A 16,280-nucleotide genomic window follows, 5' to 3' on the forward strand; every position below is an offset into this window, starting at 1 on the left:
ATAGGGATAATCTAGTTTCAACTTGATGAGACCATTGTCTTTAGTTCAGCAAGATGATTTCACAGAGCAAATCTCATTCACAGTAAAGTTTCTCAAACTATGGGCACTTTATTCCATATACTCCCTTCCCACAGCATCAGCAAATACTATTAACCATTCCATCTAGTATTGCGCCCATGCAAGGACAATTTTTGTTTAGGAATAACAGACATGTAGACATTAGTAGTAAGACCTTTGACTGTGTTCATACTCTCTCATGGGTTATACCTTAGTTACAAACTTCAGGAGAAAGGAAGAACTTGGTCTCAGTAGCTTAAAAAAATAGCGAAACAGATGGTGAAACTACCAGTTGTTTGATACAGTGTTCATCCCTGATTTGTACTGAAATCACTTTGAACTTCCTGCTTGACCACAAAATATAACTAAATTTATTTTCCAAGTCTGAGCACAAATACAGATAGTTTGAGTGCAACCTGGCATATTAAAGCACTTTTGATCACTAAATTTTGGCCAGGTGCCTAAATTGAATAACATAATTTTGAAGAAATACATCTCACTAGTCTTTTGTAGGTTTCGGAATGTTTACAAGAGACTGATATTTCATCGGTGATTTCGGTATCACTTGTCATGTCCAACCTTCTTTTCTTCTGCACGGAAGCAACGAAGTCCATGATACTTATTGAAATGGTTAGTAGTGTTTACATATGAGGAAGCAGCCATGCATTTTCTTTTTCAATGCATGATAAATTATCCCTTTATTGTACATCAGGTTCAAGCATGAAGATGATTGCAGCAAGATGAGACCTCTCCAATACCAGCCATACACAAACACAAGCCATATGTTACTTCCCCATCCTCTTTCAATTGGAGTTCTGGGAATGCTTAATCTGAAACGCTGAAAGAAAAATGAAACGAATTAGAATGAAAAATATATACATAACTATCTGAAGTAATACACTAGACAACATGGTAATGATTCAGATTGTGTAATGAAATTTGCAAGTTGTACAGAAAGATAAGAAATACATTTAGAATACTGAAAGTAAATTTAGAGAAACTGGTAACAGTTTAGTATATCGGAGACACATTTCTTCAATTTTACAGAAGAAACTACTTACGGAAATGAGTTTTTCCAAGGTTTACAATGTTCGTCAAGGTATTTTCTTTCATCGTGGAATATATTTGAGCAAGAAATCGTGTATTTTTTTAAGATAAATATCTCACCAACGCACAATTGCCATTGCTTTCATTTGCTTGCCCTACGACAACCGGATGCTGCGTACGTTTGATAACGTAAGCCCCTGTCAGTGTTTCCAATCCCTTTTTTTTTAAATATGCTTGCCTAACCTAACCAAACCTAACCTTATAGGAAATGGTTTGTGGGGCTATCCGTCAGCTACCCGTGCATAATGTACAATTTGCACAAGTGACAAACATGACAGTAGGTATTTTTGGTGAAGAAGGTTGGAAACACTGTATACCCACTACGGTAGTCAACCTCAGCCCGCCATATTGTGTGTTACGAAAGCGAAGAAATGAATCAAAAGAAGTACTCTGTATGTGAATTTTTTTTTCTTTTCGTGTAAAAAGCATAATGGCACCCTGAACTATGTTCCGCAATACACAATTGGTAAGTACGAACCATTCGAAACAAAATATTTGATTTAAATGTGTCTCCAATATACTAAACTCTTACCGAGAAACTAATTTGTACATTTTAAATATGAAGAATGCATTAATTCATGAGGAATTGTTGTGAAAAGTAGCTTGTGCAGGCTATTCTGCCACAAATCACTGATGTATGAAAAATGTTCTATATTTGTGTAGCACATCAAGGAACATGTGGAAATGTTAAAGTATCCAAACCCACTTAAAATGTAAAATTAGTAATACTGTATGTGTATGCACATAGGAGTATAATTATAACGCTAAGGGCACCAACCCTAACCTACTGATGTAAGCCTACAGAAACATGTTGAAAAATCGATCTGCACATAAAAACGAGTTAAATAATAATGAAACATGTTCAACATGTGCTTATAGTGATGTACGGAATTCGATTCAAGTAGAAAATAATGTGTATCATTATAACAATGGAATTGGAAAATTGGAAAAACACAGTAACAATATTGAAAATCATTCTTAAATACAGGTGGAGATTCAAAGTACGTAATACAAGCTTTCACAGTAGAATAACAAAATTAGGCTAAAAATGAAGAAAAGTGGCTTAAAATAGAAAAGAAGCAAAATACAGACACACACAAGCACAAGTTGTATTTTTTTGTGGTTACTTTCTGCTTGGAGTATTTTTGTGTCGAGCAATAATAGAAATGAGGTCTGTGAGTAACACAACATCCAGACCTGAATAACTTTTGTGTACCAAACTAAACTTTTTCACCACTAGGCACCGTTTTATTAGATTGTGCGTCTTTGCACAATTTCGCATGTTCGCAACAATTTAAATTAGTTTAGATCGAAGACATCCTTGCTTATGAATGGTGCATACGGTTTTAATAAACTCATAACTGTATTTCCATTCAACAAATACAGTAATTATTTTTATATTAAAAATAGAATGGATACTTGCCTTTACGCAGCAACAGAACTTCACTTATTCTTCATATCTTTGTCAACCGTGGAAGAGTTTTACTGCTATTTCCAGATGGCACAGCACGGTCATTAATTGTATGCGATGTCACCCACATTTTACACTTAACACATCCGTGCATTAAGATCATATGTGAAAAAGAGTATCGATACATCTCATTCTGTATTTCATTGCAGACGAAACAAAATTGTCCGCGATCAGCTGTGCATGACCGAGATGGAAAAAGTCGCAACGCCATTGGCTGATGGTACAGTAGCCTCTCTTGCCAGCCAACATTTCACTCGCATGCAACTCGAGACCCCGAATCCGTTAGCTGCTCAACTCGTTTAGTTTCAATAATTCGCTTTTCGGCTGGCGACCGACTTGGCTACCGAACGAGAAAACTCACTCGTGAGCTAGGTGTTGACTTTCAATAATAAGCTCCCTGAAGTCTGCAGTCTACTATATTTAGTAATTTTAGTTTTATAACCATTTATGCGAAGCTACTAAATGTTCCAATTTGGTCGGAACATTTCACCATATTTACTCCCTGTTTTGACTTTTCGAACTGCAGTCTTGATGAGAAAATGTCCTCCTCTTGTTGTTAATTCACATTCATACATGTTCTTCATTATAAGAATAATTCCATAACATTTGTAAGCCTTTGGAAGCCACAATGTAGCCAGACCACACCGAGCGAGAAAGTTGCTGACATACAATAATTCTCACCGACGTGGCCGACTCAGGAATCAAAAAAACACTACAAAATCCCACAGATCTCGGGGAAAGAATCAAGGGGCTCTTATGTAGAGACGTATGCACTATATACAATTTATTCACATTTTTTTTTACATTGTTCACTGCTCCTCTTTGAGTATGGCGCACATTTAGTTCTGTTCCGCTTACCTGCGGCCAACTTACGACACAACTACTGTTCGAAAACATCTGATGAACTGTTTGTTGCAAGTCTGTTGCTTCCACTTACCTGCGGTGTCGACTTCCGGAACTCGAACCTGGCACACTAGTATTCTTGTCCACTGTCGCTTGTCTCGCACGACGACTGACTAGCACTGTCCCTCCGGGCAACTCGAACATCACTCGGCCAACGTATAATATTTCTCCAATCAAAATTGTCTCTTGTGAGAATCTGAGATCACACTCAGCATCCCTTAGCGTTCGAGTACTGCTGCACCGAAATAATGCACTGTGAACTGTCATGCACGAAGTCTTGTAAAGCATTTCCAATGAACTTTCGTGCCCGAACTCTTCCAATGAACTTTTCTCTACCAACACTTGTCCACAACTATCCTGTTCTTTATTGTCCACCAAACTGTTGTTATTCTCTCCTCTCGCGGGCTTCCTATCTTCCCAAAATATCCACATAATTGGGCAAGCTCTGATTGGTCCTTTCCATTTGAGCCACGGGGTCATGCTGGCCAAGGTTCAAGAAACTGCCGGCTACCGACATACCCAACCTGATTTACGTTATCTGAGAAGAGAAATCTATTTTGGCTGAAAAACAGCAAGCGGCTGAAACCAAGCACGGAAGGTGGTGATGAAAGTTTGGGCCGAAAAAGGCCACTACTATGGTTCTGAAAAGGTGGGAGATGACGGGCAGAAGATTCACCCTTTTAGAAGGAAGATGTGGAATTTAGGTCAGAGCTGGGAGACAAGAATCTGCTTCGTTCCCACAAGAAGTAGAGTTTCCTTAAATGGGGATATGAGCAATATGCATCTTAAAAATAAACAACATGAATATGCGCATACACATACTTAACATAATTAGTAATAATGTATATTAGTGGTAATATGTACGGTTACACAATGGTGGTCACATTCAGGGTACGAATTTCCTGGCGGAAGAGGGATCTCCCACCTTCCCACCAAGGATCTTGTTCTATTAAAATATTTTCCGAGGGTAATTAGTTTGGACCTCAAACATATTTTACTAAGAATAACATCATAAACATATACAAAGAAGGAATATCAAAGAATGTCAGCCTGTGTGTGAATGTTGCACACATATCTTGTTCTCTCTCTCTCTCCCTCTGTCTTTAGGGCTGTTAACAGCATGGTGTAAAATCGTACTTCTACAGTCATAGATAAGATTTTAAAATTATATCAGATTGGACTAGTAAGAAATGGAGCCATAGCTGCGAAGGTGGTTGTCATTGTCACCCTAGGCCCCTGGAACATAGAAATTAGACAGACATGTCATTTCTCCTCCATTTCTCACCTCCTTTCATCGGGAATAAAACATAGCACTTACATGTTAATTTAATAGGAAACTAATATCTTCTTAAAGTTTTTCATTTTTTGTCCCTCCACCTAATTATCTTCAGTTTGCAATCGACTTTGCAGATGTGAACAATAACACACACTGCTTCAATGAAGATGGCATGGGATGCACAACCGACTGTACTTTTATTAGCCACATTTCTTGAATGCTAAGTCTTCTTTTCATCGGATTCAGCGGAAAAGAATAAGTACATAAAATTTCAACCATGTCTAAGTAGGGGGGTGCGAAAATCATTCTCGTTCTGGGCACTGATATCTCTAGCTATAACTCAGATAAGGAAATATTTCCTTTCAAGACCATTAATAGATTTACACCATTATAAAACATAACGGAATAAAAGTATGAAAATTTAATTATATTTAATAAAATGCAATAGTTAAATAATATCTAACATTTATTAGAAACATTTCACTTATCATCTAATTTGTTGACATTTTGAACGAGTCGTCAAAGGAATTAATTTGCCAGTTTATGAATGTAGCAAATTAATTTCTTTATATGTTTAAAAATATATATATAAATATAAATTAATGATATAAGGTTTCGGCTTGGCCCCCCTCAAAAAAAATCCTGTTCCTGATTAAAATTATGCAATATGCCACCTGGTGAGATTTTCAGGAACAACTGTATGTAGGATACTATGCCGTGTTGAAGTCGTTCACAAGCATGGGGAATGTGAGAAAGGGTAATGTCTACTGTCCAGTTTTTGGCTCTAAATATTTTTATGGGTCAGAAAAGTTTTCGTGTGGTTCCACCCCGTGGCATCAACAAAATGTAATTTGTAAATAAATGAGGGAAAACAATTAATTGACAGAAGACTGGCTTGGAGGATAACACTGAAATACATCAAGGAAGTTACGAAGAACGCATGACTCTGCTTACTTTATTTTTCAAAAGATCATTATGGATTACCATGAAAGTAAAGTTTTAAATTGCACTGTGAAAAGTCATGAAGCGTCTTGCCTAATGCATCCAGATAAACAATGCAAGTTAATTAAGTGTGAAGATGAAAATTGTTTGAGAATGAATTAATGTCTTAAATGTAACCAGAAAAGGAAGATGGATATGCTAATACGTATTGCTGTTTTATTCAGTACAATGCTCATTTTCAGTGAATATAGCCTGGTCGTGAAATTGTGAATTCTATTATTATTAAACCAGCCTCCCTCTTTGGAGGAAGAACTGCAACTGTGTGTTTGCAATTTTCTCCTACCCCATCTTTTCAAGTACAGGTCAGTTGCTTTATTTTCAAATAATTTCCGAGTGCGCTAGTTACAACATGAGTTGCAGGTGATACAGCACTGCTTTGAAGGACCAGTGCATACATATTAGTTTCTTATGCATTTTCTGTGTTATTTTTGCCTATCATAATTAAATGCTTTGTTCTCAGAACATCTTCACCTTTGTTATAGTTTCTGGTATTCAAATCATTTTCGCAGTATTTAAAAATATCGCTAAAGTTCAACATTTATTCCATACTCTTTCGCACATTCCCCATGCTTGTAAATGACTTCAACACGGCATAGTATCCTTTATACGGTAGTTCCTGAAAATCTCAACAGGTGGCATACTACTACTACTAACTGAATGAAAACAAGGGATATACCATACATACAGCAACCATATTGGAAACGACACTGGCACTCAGGTGGTAATTTTAATCGCAAATAGAACTCAATATTTGCATGTACTGCAAGCTGATCATTCTTTTTTACTCATGGCCATTTAAAATTAAGCTTAATTTAAATTTCACTAAATTATAATAAATCTCATGTATTTCAATGTGAAAATATAGTGTGAAGAAAAAACTTAAAAAAATTATGACAATCAAAACATTTAATCATAATAAATAAAGATTAAAATATTTTCAAACTTTTTAAATTTTTTTTTACTGAAAAAAAAGTATTACTGAATTTGCTGAGCCGCAATATGAAATTGCTTAGTATTAAAGATATTCAGGGGTAAGTTTTCACTTGATAAAATTATTTATCACTTGTTTTATTTTTAAGGGGTAAAAGTGAAAGTTGTATTTCATAACCTGTTACTAGTAAAATTCTACACATATTGGTGATCAAAAATATTCAAAAGAAATCTATAACCTTCCACAATGTTATTTCCAGCTTTCTCAATATATAAAACATTACCGCCTTAGAATTACTAAAAGCAATGTTCGAAGTGAGGGGGGATGCAGAGGAGTGGTATCTCCTCCTAGCAAAATTTTCGAAAAACATCCTACTCCTGTTCTCATTGTCACCATGTTAAACTATAGGACCATCCCCCCCAGCTATCCCCAAGACTCGACCAAACATGCCCCAGGCGTTGACTAAAAGTATGTTTGTTATTACTCCATCAAAATATAAAACATATCTTCTCCAACTGTTAGGCTTATGAATGAGATTTTTTTTAAAAAAAAAAATACTTGCAAGTGTTTTCCAAAATTATTTTTGCATTACGCATGTATTGCTAAAACAATGAACATTATATTACTTTCATACAAACTTTTATATTATCTTTTTCATTGACAGGTATGCTAGCAAGTTCGTTGGGTTTCATCTAGGAACTACAATCACTAGGTAGGTCATCTAAATTCATATACAGGGTGACAATTAATGAACTATATGAAATAAAACCGTCATAATTTCTGAACGGTTCGCGTGATGACGACCAAACTGCGTGGCTGACCACAGGGCATGATGGGAATACGTATGCACACGCAACGTGTTGATGTCGGTCATTTGCAAGTGTAAATGTCACGGTCAGGAGTATTTTGGGGACCGCATTCTGGCTCTGGAGTACCCAGAGGCCACTGGAAGGGGACTCACTTGGCCGCCATATTCCCCGGATCTGAACACATGTGACTCATTTTTGTGGGGCTATGTTAAGGACAAGGTGTACAGAAATAACCCCAAAACCATTGCCAAGCTGAAAACTGCCATTCAGGAGGTCATCGACAGCTATCGATGTTTCGACACTTCAGCGGGTCATGCAGAATTTTGCTGTTCGTGTGCCCCACATCATCGCCAGAGATGGCAGACATATCGAACATGTCATAACCTAAATCCGAATGTCTGTAATGCTGTTTACATGTGCAATACAGTTTGTGTACTACGTAGTTTGTCACTAATTTCCGTTTTATTTCATATAGTTCATTAATTGTCTATATATATATATATATATATATATATATATATATATATATATATATATATATATATATATATATATATATATATATTCACAAAATTGTAGTACTCATTCCTTCTGTTTCCCTCCATGCACTCACTGGTCAAATCCTCTCTCAGTCCTACTTGCGCAGAGGACTTGTTTTCATTTTGTCTGTCTGTCACTCAAAACTCAAACTAGTGCATTAGTGATAAAATGATAGAAGGGATGACCTACTGTAGAACGGTTGTGGATTGTATCGGCCACTGTTGTTAGTAATAATCGAAGTCGTCCAAAAGATGGTCCATAGGCCATAGGTTATCTTCCCAGGTCCTTCCCTCTACTCTCTCTCTAGAAATAAGTCTTGGAGGAGAAGGACTAGAGGCTGAAACTCTTAAAGCTTTTACAAAGAGAGCAAGGAAAATTGGTTGTGATTCTGTACAGATTAATAGGAATACAAATGCGATAATATCAGCTGTCAGGCAATGGTCATTTCAGTCACTAATTAAAATTTCACCAACATTTCTATTACATTGGCTGTATGGATGGTTGGATGGCGTAGTGGTAATGTCATCGAGTTATTACCAAGAGGTCTAGGGATTGGTACTTGGTGGAGGCACATAATGGTTAGGTTTCCACTTGAAACTGTAGGTTCAGTCCCAAGTAGCCTTTCTGAGTATAAGCAGTCTTAAAACCAAATCCAAGAAAGTAAGCACGTTATCTGCGGGATGTTTGGACAAGCCATAGGGTTAACTGGTACGGTGTGTGTGGGGGGTGCTCTATGATTTAATATGGTAACAATTAAGAGAGCTGGGAGGATGCTTTCGAAAATCTTGCTAGCTTAGGGATAACATCCAATCTCATTCGGTCTCACTTTGAGCATTGCTTCAGGGCTCTTTCAAAAATAACATCAATTGTGCCGTCACTATTTTTTTTATGGCCAAGAGGTTTGAAAGAACAACCACGCTATGCATCCAACAAAAGGAGACTAGCTAATGCTGCTGCTCAGAAATCTGTTTTAGGAGTAGTTCTTGAACTAGCGATTGCTGATGTTGACATAATTTAGGTGGGCATACAACAATTGAGGATTAGTTAAATGTTACAATGATCAGATGTAGATTTGCTGGTCCTGCAATTGCACTGACCCCGAAGTCCCCTGTCTTTTGCAGTACATTAAAGGGCTTCTTTTGTAAGGGGAAGTGCAGTTGAAGAAGACAAAAGCAGTAAAATGTATCATCTGATGCAAAAGATGAGGCAGCATTCTTCAGACATGGAGGATGCTTTCAAGAAGAATTGATTACAATAGGAAAGAAGTTTATGCTTGTCTTGTTTGGATTGAGTAAATCCAAACATCTAGATGAAGTTTGTAACTTTAGCTTCATAATTGAAACTAGCAAATCAGATTAAAAAGGTCATTCTGATTTAGATAAGCTCCCTTGAACTGCCTCAGCAACATTTCAACATATTTTCAGGGCTCACTTACACATCCAGACATGGTTTGGAAAGAAACTAAAACATAATGACTAGGGATGGAAAAAAATTGGCCAAGATTTGAAACCAAGGACAACCACCCAATCTGTACCTTCTGATGCAGGGCAGCTAGTGGAGACTTCTGTGGTTGCCGGAGATCTATGTGCGAGCACTGCATCAGACTTTCCTGCCACAATTCTCTAGTGTTTGCTGACGAAAATTAACTAAATTTACAACGTTAATTATAGAATATCATTGACCCCTCTAAATAGTGTGCGTATGTGTACAGTGGGATGCACAAGTATTGCTCGGCAAATTGTCCGTGACTATTTTCATTAATTCATCTCTTGCACCCTCCATGTTTTTAAGAAAAGGATTTTTACGTATGCTGATGCAGACGTTGTAAGGAGCTTGTGTAGTGGTTTGTTTCAATTCCAGAAGCTCTCATTGAATGAAACAAAGAGAATAAACTTGGTCATGGACAATTTGCTTTGTAATACTTATGCACATATGCATCCGGCTGTACATAATGTGAAGAATATGGCTAGATATGCTACACTCTGTCCCGGGAAGATCTGGAGCAAGGAAACGAAAAGAAAGTCCTCTGTCTGTGCAAGTAGTAGGACTCGAGAGGGTTCAACCAATTAGTGTGTGAGTGCGTGGAGGGGAATCACAGCTGCAGTTACCAGCTGTTCGCAGCAGCGTGCACTTTTTATGTCCACTTGGTCTCTCCCCTTGTCCACCGTTGTGCACAGTGCTGCTCCAAAGATTCCCGATACAGAGTGTAACTAGGCTACGAAAAAGTACTTGGAACAATCATGTGTAACGTTCAACAATTTGACAGACAAGAATGATATTTTCTGAGATAAGTAATAAAAATATTTGCATATAGGTCATTTTTAATATTTTCAAAATAAGACAATTAAAATTGTATATTCTACCTATCTACAGAACATGGACTACTTTGAAATGTTACAAAATATTAAAAATATTGTTTAAATGTAGCGCACATGAACAAAAATATATCAAAAGGTGTGTATTCAGATAGTAAGTAACTCAATTTTTTGCAGGAGGCTGCGAGAGTAGGGGAGCACACATAGTGAGTGAAAGCGCACGCGCATGTTCAAACTTTATTCGCTACACGGCAAATTTTACTAGCAAGTTTGTCATTATTGATATCTAATGAAAGATAATTTAATACTCTACAACTTTTGTTGGGATAATTTTCCAATATTATCATTTGTAACGAAAATATGATGCCAAAAAGAAAACAAGTATATATAAAAATGTAAATGTTTTTCACTTTGTCTTAAAATTACTCAAAAACCATTGATAATATTTAAATCCGAAAGAGGACCAAATTTGTAGAGAGTAATTTTAGCACTGAAATTGAAAATAGCACCTCGCAATATGTTAACTATACCTGCCGCAAAATTAGTTTGGTATTGACGCTTGTGAAGCATGTGTTGAAATCGGGTCTACGTCACTGCGGGAGGGTGGGTTGCTGGCATGCGAGCCAATCAAAATCTTCCCAGTGCTTCACCCAAGCCCTGGTTACCTAGCAACAGAAAACGTTTATCTCGGTGTTGCCGCTTATCGGGTGATACTTCCTGCGATCAGATTTCATGTTGTTGGGAGAGGACGTGTTGTTTGTTTGTTGCGTTGCTGTGATATTTTAACCGGTCCGTTTGTTTAGTTCTTTGTTGTATATAGCGTGTTGTTTTAGTGTGTTTTTTGGTACATAATTTTCTGTGTTCTGCTTGAGTGTGTCGTGAGCTTGTGTGAAGAATGTCAAGCACAGGAGGCAATACTCGAGATGACAATGTACCAAAGAGGCCATGCACTAAAAGAAAAATGAATTCTTCTCAAAGGAGGAACGCGGGAGATGGTTTGTTCTGAGCGCAAATAATGTGAGCAAGAGAAAAACAATGGGGGTCCAATCATTTCTGTAAATAAAGTTCTGGACAGGACTGCTGCTGCTTTCGGCGTGTCTAAGAACACTATTGTTACCATAGGAAAAGAAAAATATAATGTGGTAGAAATAAATAAATGCGAGGCTTCAAAATTGGAAACCCCAGGAAAGAAGAGGAATATCAGTAAACGCGTGACAAATTTAGATACTTTTCAGCAAGATCCTATTCATCGCCATATTTAATCTTATTATAGGAGGAAAGATCATCCCACTGTTGGGAAACTGCACGTTTCGTTGAAAGATTCGACATTTTTTCAAGGCGGGGAAACATCTTTAAAGACAGTCATAAAATATCTGGGATTCTCATACAAAAAAAAATTAATGGACGCAAAATAAAGTAAAGTATGGAGGCATATGGGGATGTGGAGGTAGAGCTCCACACATTCTCGACCTAGGCCATATTATGGAGGTGATGCGGTGATGTGGTTCACCAACCTACTTTACCGCAGGTTTGCCCCAGGTACTCACTTGGGCTGAGTCGACCCCGGAGCCGCTCGGGATATTTGAAAAAGTTCCACAAAGCACCGTGGGTCTCACACGTGAAAGTCAGACGCCCCACCAACTGGACTTTGTGCAATTCAGTTGCGGTCTAATTGAAAGACTGGCAGACTTTAACGGCGACTTCGGAAAGAAATGATTATTGAAAGTGTATATATTCAGTATTTTCAGAATGGATTGAAAAGGTAACCTGTAAACAATGCTCGTTTCGTTAATTCGTTCATGTTGTAAGGGAGATGGAAATGAAGAGAGAAAACAATAACACATTCATCATTGTTATTCCGTTTTCCTCGAAAAACAATAACACATTTCATCATTGTTGTTCCTTTTCATAACACGTTTTCCTCGACACAGCGTCAGACGGCTGCACTGCGTACCGTACCGTACCGCACGATATGGCAACACCGTGATGCGTGTTCCTTCAGCTCTCAATACCAAACTAATTTTGCGGCAGCTTTAGTTTCAGAGATATGCCTGAAACACTGGATAATGAATGTTCAGGGGAGCGGGGGGGGGGGGAAGGGGGGGAGAGCTACTGGGGGAGGAACGGGAACATTTGGGAAAATACATCTTTTATGATGCTTAACAGTACACAAAAATTCAATCAGGAAAGTACACCTATCTATACTAAGTTAGAAAGTTAAAATTTATGTTTCATGTTCTCTGAACACTAGATATTTACTAAGTGTCTTTATGCAAATTCTATTATTCTTTTGTAATGGTACGTAGTCAAGTACTGTTATATGACATGCTGCTATTTAGAACTAGGCCAGAGATATATTTTTAAGATAAATATTTCATTCAGATTCACCACTGTGAGTTTGACACATTTCATGGGATCGGTACACTAACATTTACCTGTGTTCGTAAATTTTATGTTGCTAGTATTTACACATTGGTATACAAATATCATATATGAGTACAACTGTAGTACAGAGACTTTCATGTTTAAGTACGAGGGGAGAGTGAAAAGTTTTGAGCCTCACATGGAAGGAGTGATGCTAGGTAGTTTATATTTTGGAGGATGTAAGGTTTGAGTTTTAGGAGACACTGTGTGAACTTTTATGAAATTCACACATTTCCGTCTATTTTTTTGTCAGATTGAAAATGAATAAAGTGTCAGAGAAGAGAGTGACCGACAGGGCTGTGATTCGGTACCTCTGTCGGCAAGGCCTCACTGCACAGACTGCTTTGGTCGAGTGTGGCTTCACTGAACTTCCCCATTCACCTTATTCCCCCAACCTTCCAGGTCACATTTTCATCTTTTCCCTGCTATGAAGAATTCACTTCGAGGACGTCACTTCCACACAGACGAAGGCGGTCATTCAGTGGTGAGAGACTCAGGACAAACCATTCTACCAGATGACTGTAAACAAATTGCAGCACAGAATGCATAAGTGCATTGATCTGGGGGGTGATTAGAGAGATTATGTTGAGAAATCATAATGAGAAACTGTAGCTCAAACACCCCTTCCCTGCGAGGCTCAAAACTTTTTACTCTCCCCTCGTATGTATAATCATCAGTTTAGTATACAAATGTACCAATTTTCTTACTATTCTGTTCATTGATCCATATTTGCATTTGCATGTTTTTGCAGTAAGGTAGTGATTGGAATGCTGGGGGCTTGTCAATTGTGGAAACCAGTAGCAGCTGTCATTTCTGATAGATGTGAAGAAGAAAGATTACCTCAGCGCACAACCAATAATAGAAAGCTGATATATCTATAAACAACCTGAAATTTAGTACAAAATTTCACAATTTTGTTATTTTTATGTTCATAATCATATACAGGGTGGACCAAAAGTCAGTTGTCACTAGCAATCGTTAGACTTTGTTTTGCCTAGTGTAGTGGAAGTCAGTTGTAAACTTGACTAATGTGTATTACCCAGCATTCTTATATTGGGTAATACGCACTAGTCAAGTTCACAACTGACTTATGGCCCACCCGGTAATTCACATGCTCTGGTTTTATGAAATAAATGTCCAAATACAGTTTTTTTTACATATAACAAAACTCACGTGTAATTACTTTGTTACATATATAAAAATCAAGAAGATTAATGAACCATTCATAGTTTTCAAGGAACATTTACACTTTTATGTTATATGAGTATAATATCGGTACTTTATTGGCATAGATAACAATTTCATATTGGTTAATTTCTGATATATATTTATTTACAGTAGCAGTGTTTACTAAATGAATGTGTTTTAAACCAAATTTTGTGTAAAAAGAAATAAATTGTGCACATTTAATAGTCATAAGTTACATTTTAACTGTCTTAGCTTCAACTTCCACATTCTTAAAATATAATCAATAATGAAATAATTCTTGAAGCTTTCTTGGGATGTTTGCTAGGTGAGTTCCGGATATGCTTCCATGAGCTAATGTCACCCATATCTCCACTTCAATCACTGAAGATAAGAGTGGCGTCAGCTCTCAAAAGTTTGGAAGCATTATCCGGAACTGGCCTAGCTGATATCCTGAATCTCTTCATGCTCAATAGTGGTTTTAAAAGTAGTTATTGTTGCACAAGCCATGTATTGCCAGGTCGATATTAAATTTCTTGTGCATGCAATTTTTTTTTAAATCAACAGTACCAGTCAGGAATGAGTGTTTAAAGTATTTTTATTCATTATATATTGTTTGTTTAGGTTTTTCATGGTAATTGTAACCCGATACTGTATAATACACACAGAGAAAAAGTTGTAAGATATGACAATGTACAAGACAGCAAAATTTTAGTTGTGATCATTGTTTATAAATCTATATGTTTATTTGGAGGATTTTAAAAAAAAAAGTATATTAAGAATTAAAAGAAATACTTCAGTGTGAATATAAATGTTTTATATCTTTAAAAAAAAAGGTATATTATCATTTAGAGCTATTATAATGATTGCATTGTACGCTACACATTGAAATGTAAACTTTTTTGTACATATATTTCTTGTTTTTGTCACAAAAAAAAAAATTGTTTCAAAGAGAATGGTAGGTTATTTGTTTGTTTTTTTGTATTGCTCCTGTAATTTATTTAAAAATAAATGTATAAATGATGTATTGTGTGTATTTGATTTTAAAGCTTTTCCTGTTTTTCATTTAGAATTCTAATGAACAAATAAGCTGATATTTAGAAAAAAATGTAAAAGTGGTAAAAAGGGGGAAAAAATCAATTACATGCAAATGGCTAATTGCAGGTACTAGTTAATATATTACTGTTAATAATAAAAATAAGTATTAAACAAAACAAGTCACTACCACATGCAAGTAATGACTTGTATGCTGTGAAGAAATTAAATATGAGTGCACATAGGTGTGGTTCATGTGACCATATGAAGATCAGGTGTATGCAAGATACAAAGTAATAATGAATGTAGTTCAGCAAATGGCAGCACAAATAAGTATAGTGCTGCCATCTATGAGAAAGAGTCTGAAGCCTGTAATAAACAACCCCACCATTAATGGCCTGACACCTATTAGTGAAACTGAACTAACTAGTGTACAGACATGTACTGCCATCTATGGACAGAAGTTTAAAGCTTGTAATTCAGAGCCTCCCCACTAGATGGCCTGACATCTATTGGTGGGGCTCTGAACTAACTCCAGTAGAGCAAAAAGCAAAATGGCTCTCCCGTAGCTCAGTCAGTTAAGGGGATCATCCTGCCTTTTGAGGCCATGGCCCAAGCCCTTTGCTTGGTGCAGGTATGTAGGTCTTTGGACTTTGTGATCTTGCATCCACCTCCCGCCGGCCCCCTAGGACAGGCAATGGTGGTTGGCTTCTGCACTGATCGGAGAACCTGGAAAGGACTTAGAAGGTAAGGGTATAGGATGGGCTTGAAGAGGTGAGCTATTGGAAGCAACCAAAAACTCCAACTGCGCCGGGATTTGAACCTGGGACCTCTGGCATTCCGGGACAACGCCTTAACTGACTGAGCTACTTGAGAGCACAGATGTAAGAATTTCGGAACTTCTACTTATGTTGCCAATTACTGATGGCTAAAAAAAATATATAGTATCTCACTATGTGGAATTGTTCTTATCAATATAAATAGGATTATGCACAAACTGCAGAACTTAGAAACAGATATGAGTATTAAAATCTAAACATTTCAAATATAAGACCTCCATGAATGTAACTTTGTTGCTCCAACCATACACATCATGAAGAGTTTTACATTAAAAATGTTTATAAAATCAATAAACAAAAGTTTCAAAGTAGAGTAGTTGTACATACATACTATTTACATAGTGTCAATTCCACATAGTGAGAACTACATTTTTTTAATTCTGCTT

The 16,280-nt window shown here is 36.9% G+C and overlaps 1 long non-coding RNA gene across 3 annotated transcripts in view; it reads left to right on the top strand.

Moving 5' to 3' along the window:
* LOC145990037 (uncharacterized) overlaps positions 1-15,039 on the top strand; it is a 30,218-nt gene extending 15,179 nt beyond the window's left edge. The window contains exons 3-5 of one of the 3 annotated variants that reach the window (XR_014441926.1): positions 7,412-7,459; positions 10,589-10,617; positions 13,587-15,039. This is a non-coding gene — a long non-coding RNA (uncharacterized LOC145990037). The remainder of the gene's footprint in view (positions 1-7,411; positions 7,460-10,588; positions 10,618-13,586) is intronic. The other 2 variants (XR_014441924.1, XR_014441927.1) reach the window with 2 other exon arrangements.
* The last annotated feature ends 1,241 nt before the right edge of the window (positions 15,040-16,280 follow it).

The sequence above is a fragment of the Lepisma saccharinum genome, chromosome 1, assembly GCF_977018435.1.
Source record: "Lepisma saccharinum chromosome 1, izLepSacc3.1, whole genome shotgun sequence".
NCBI classification, from domain to species: domain Eukaryota; kingdom Metazoa; phylum Arthropoda; class Insecta; order Zygentoma; family Lepismatidae; genus Lepisma; species Lepisma saccharinum.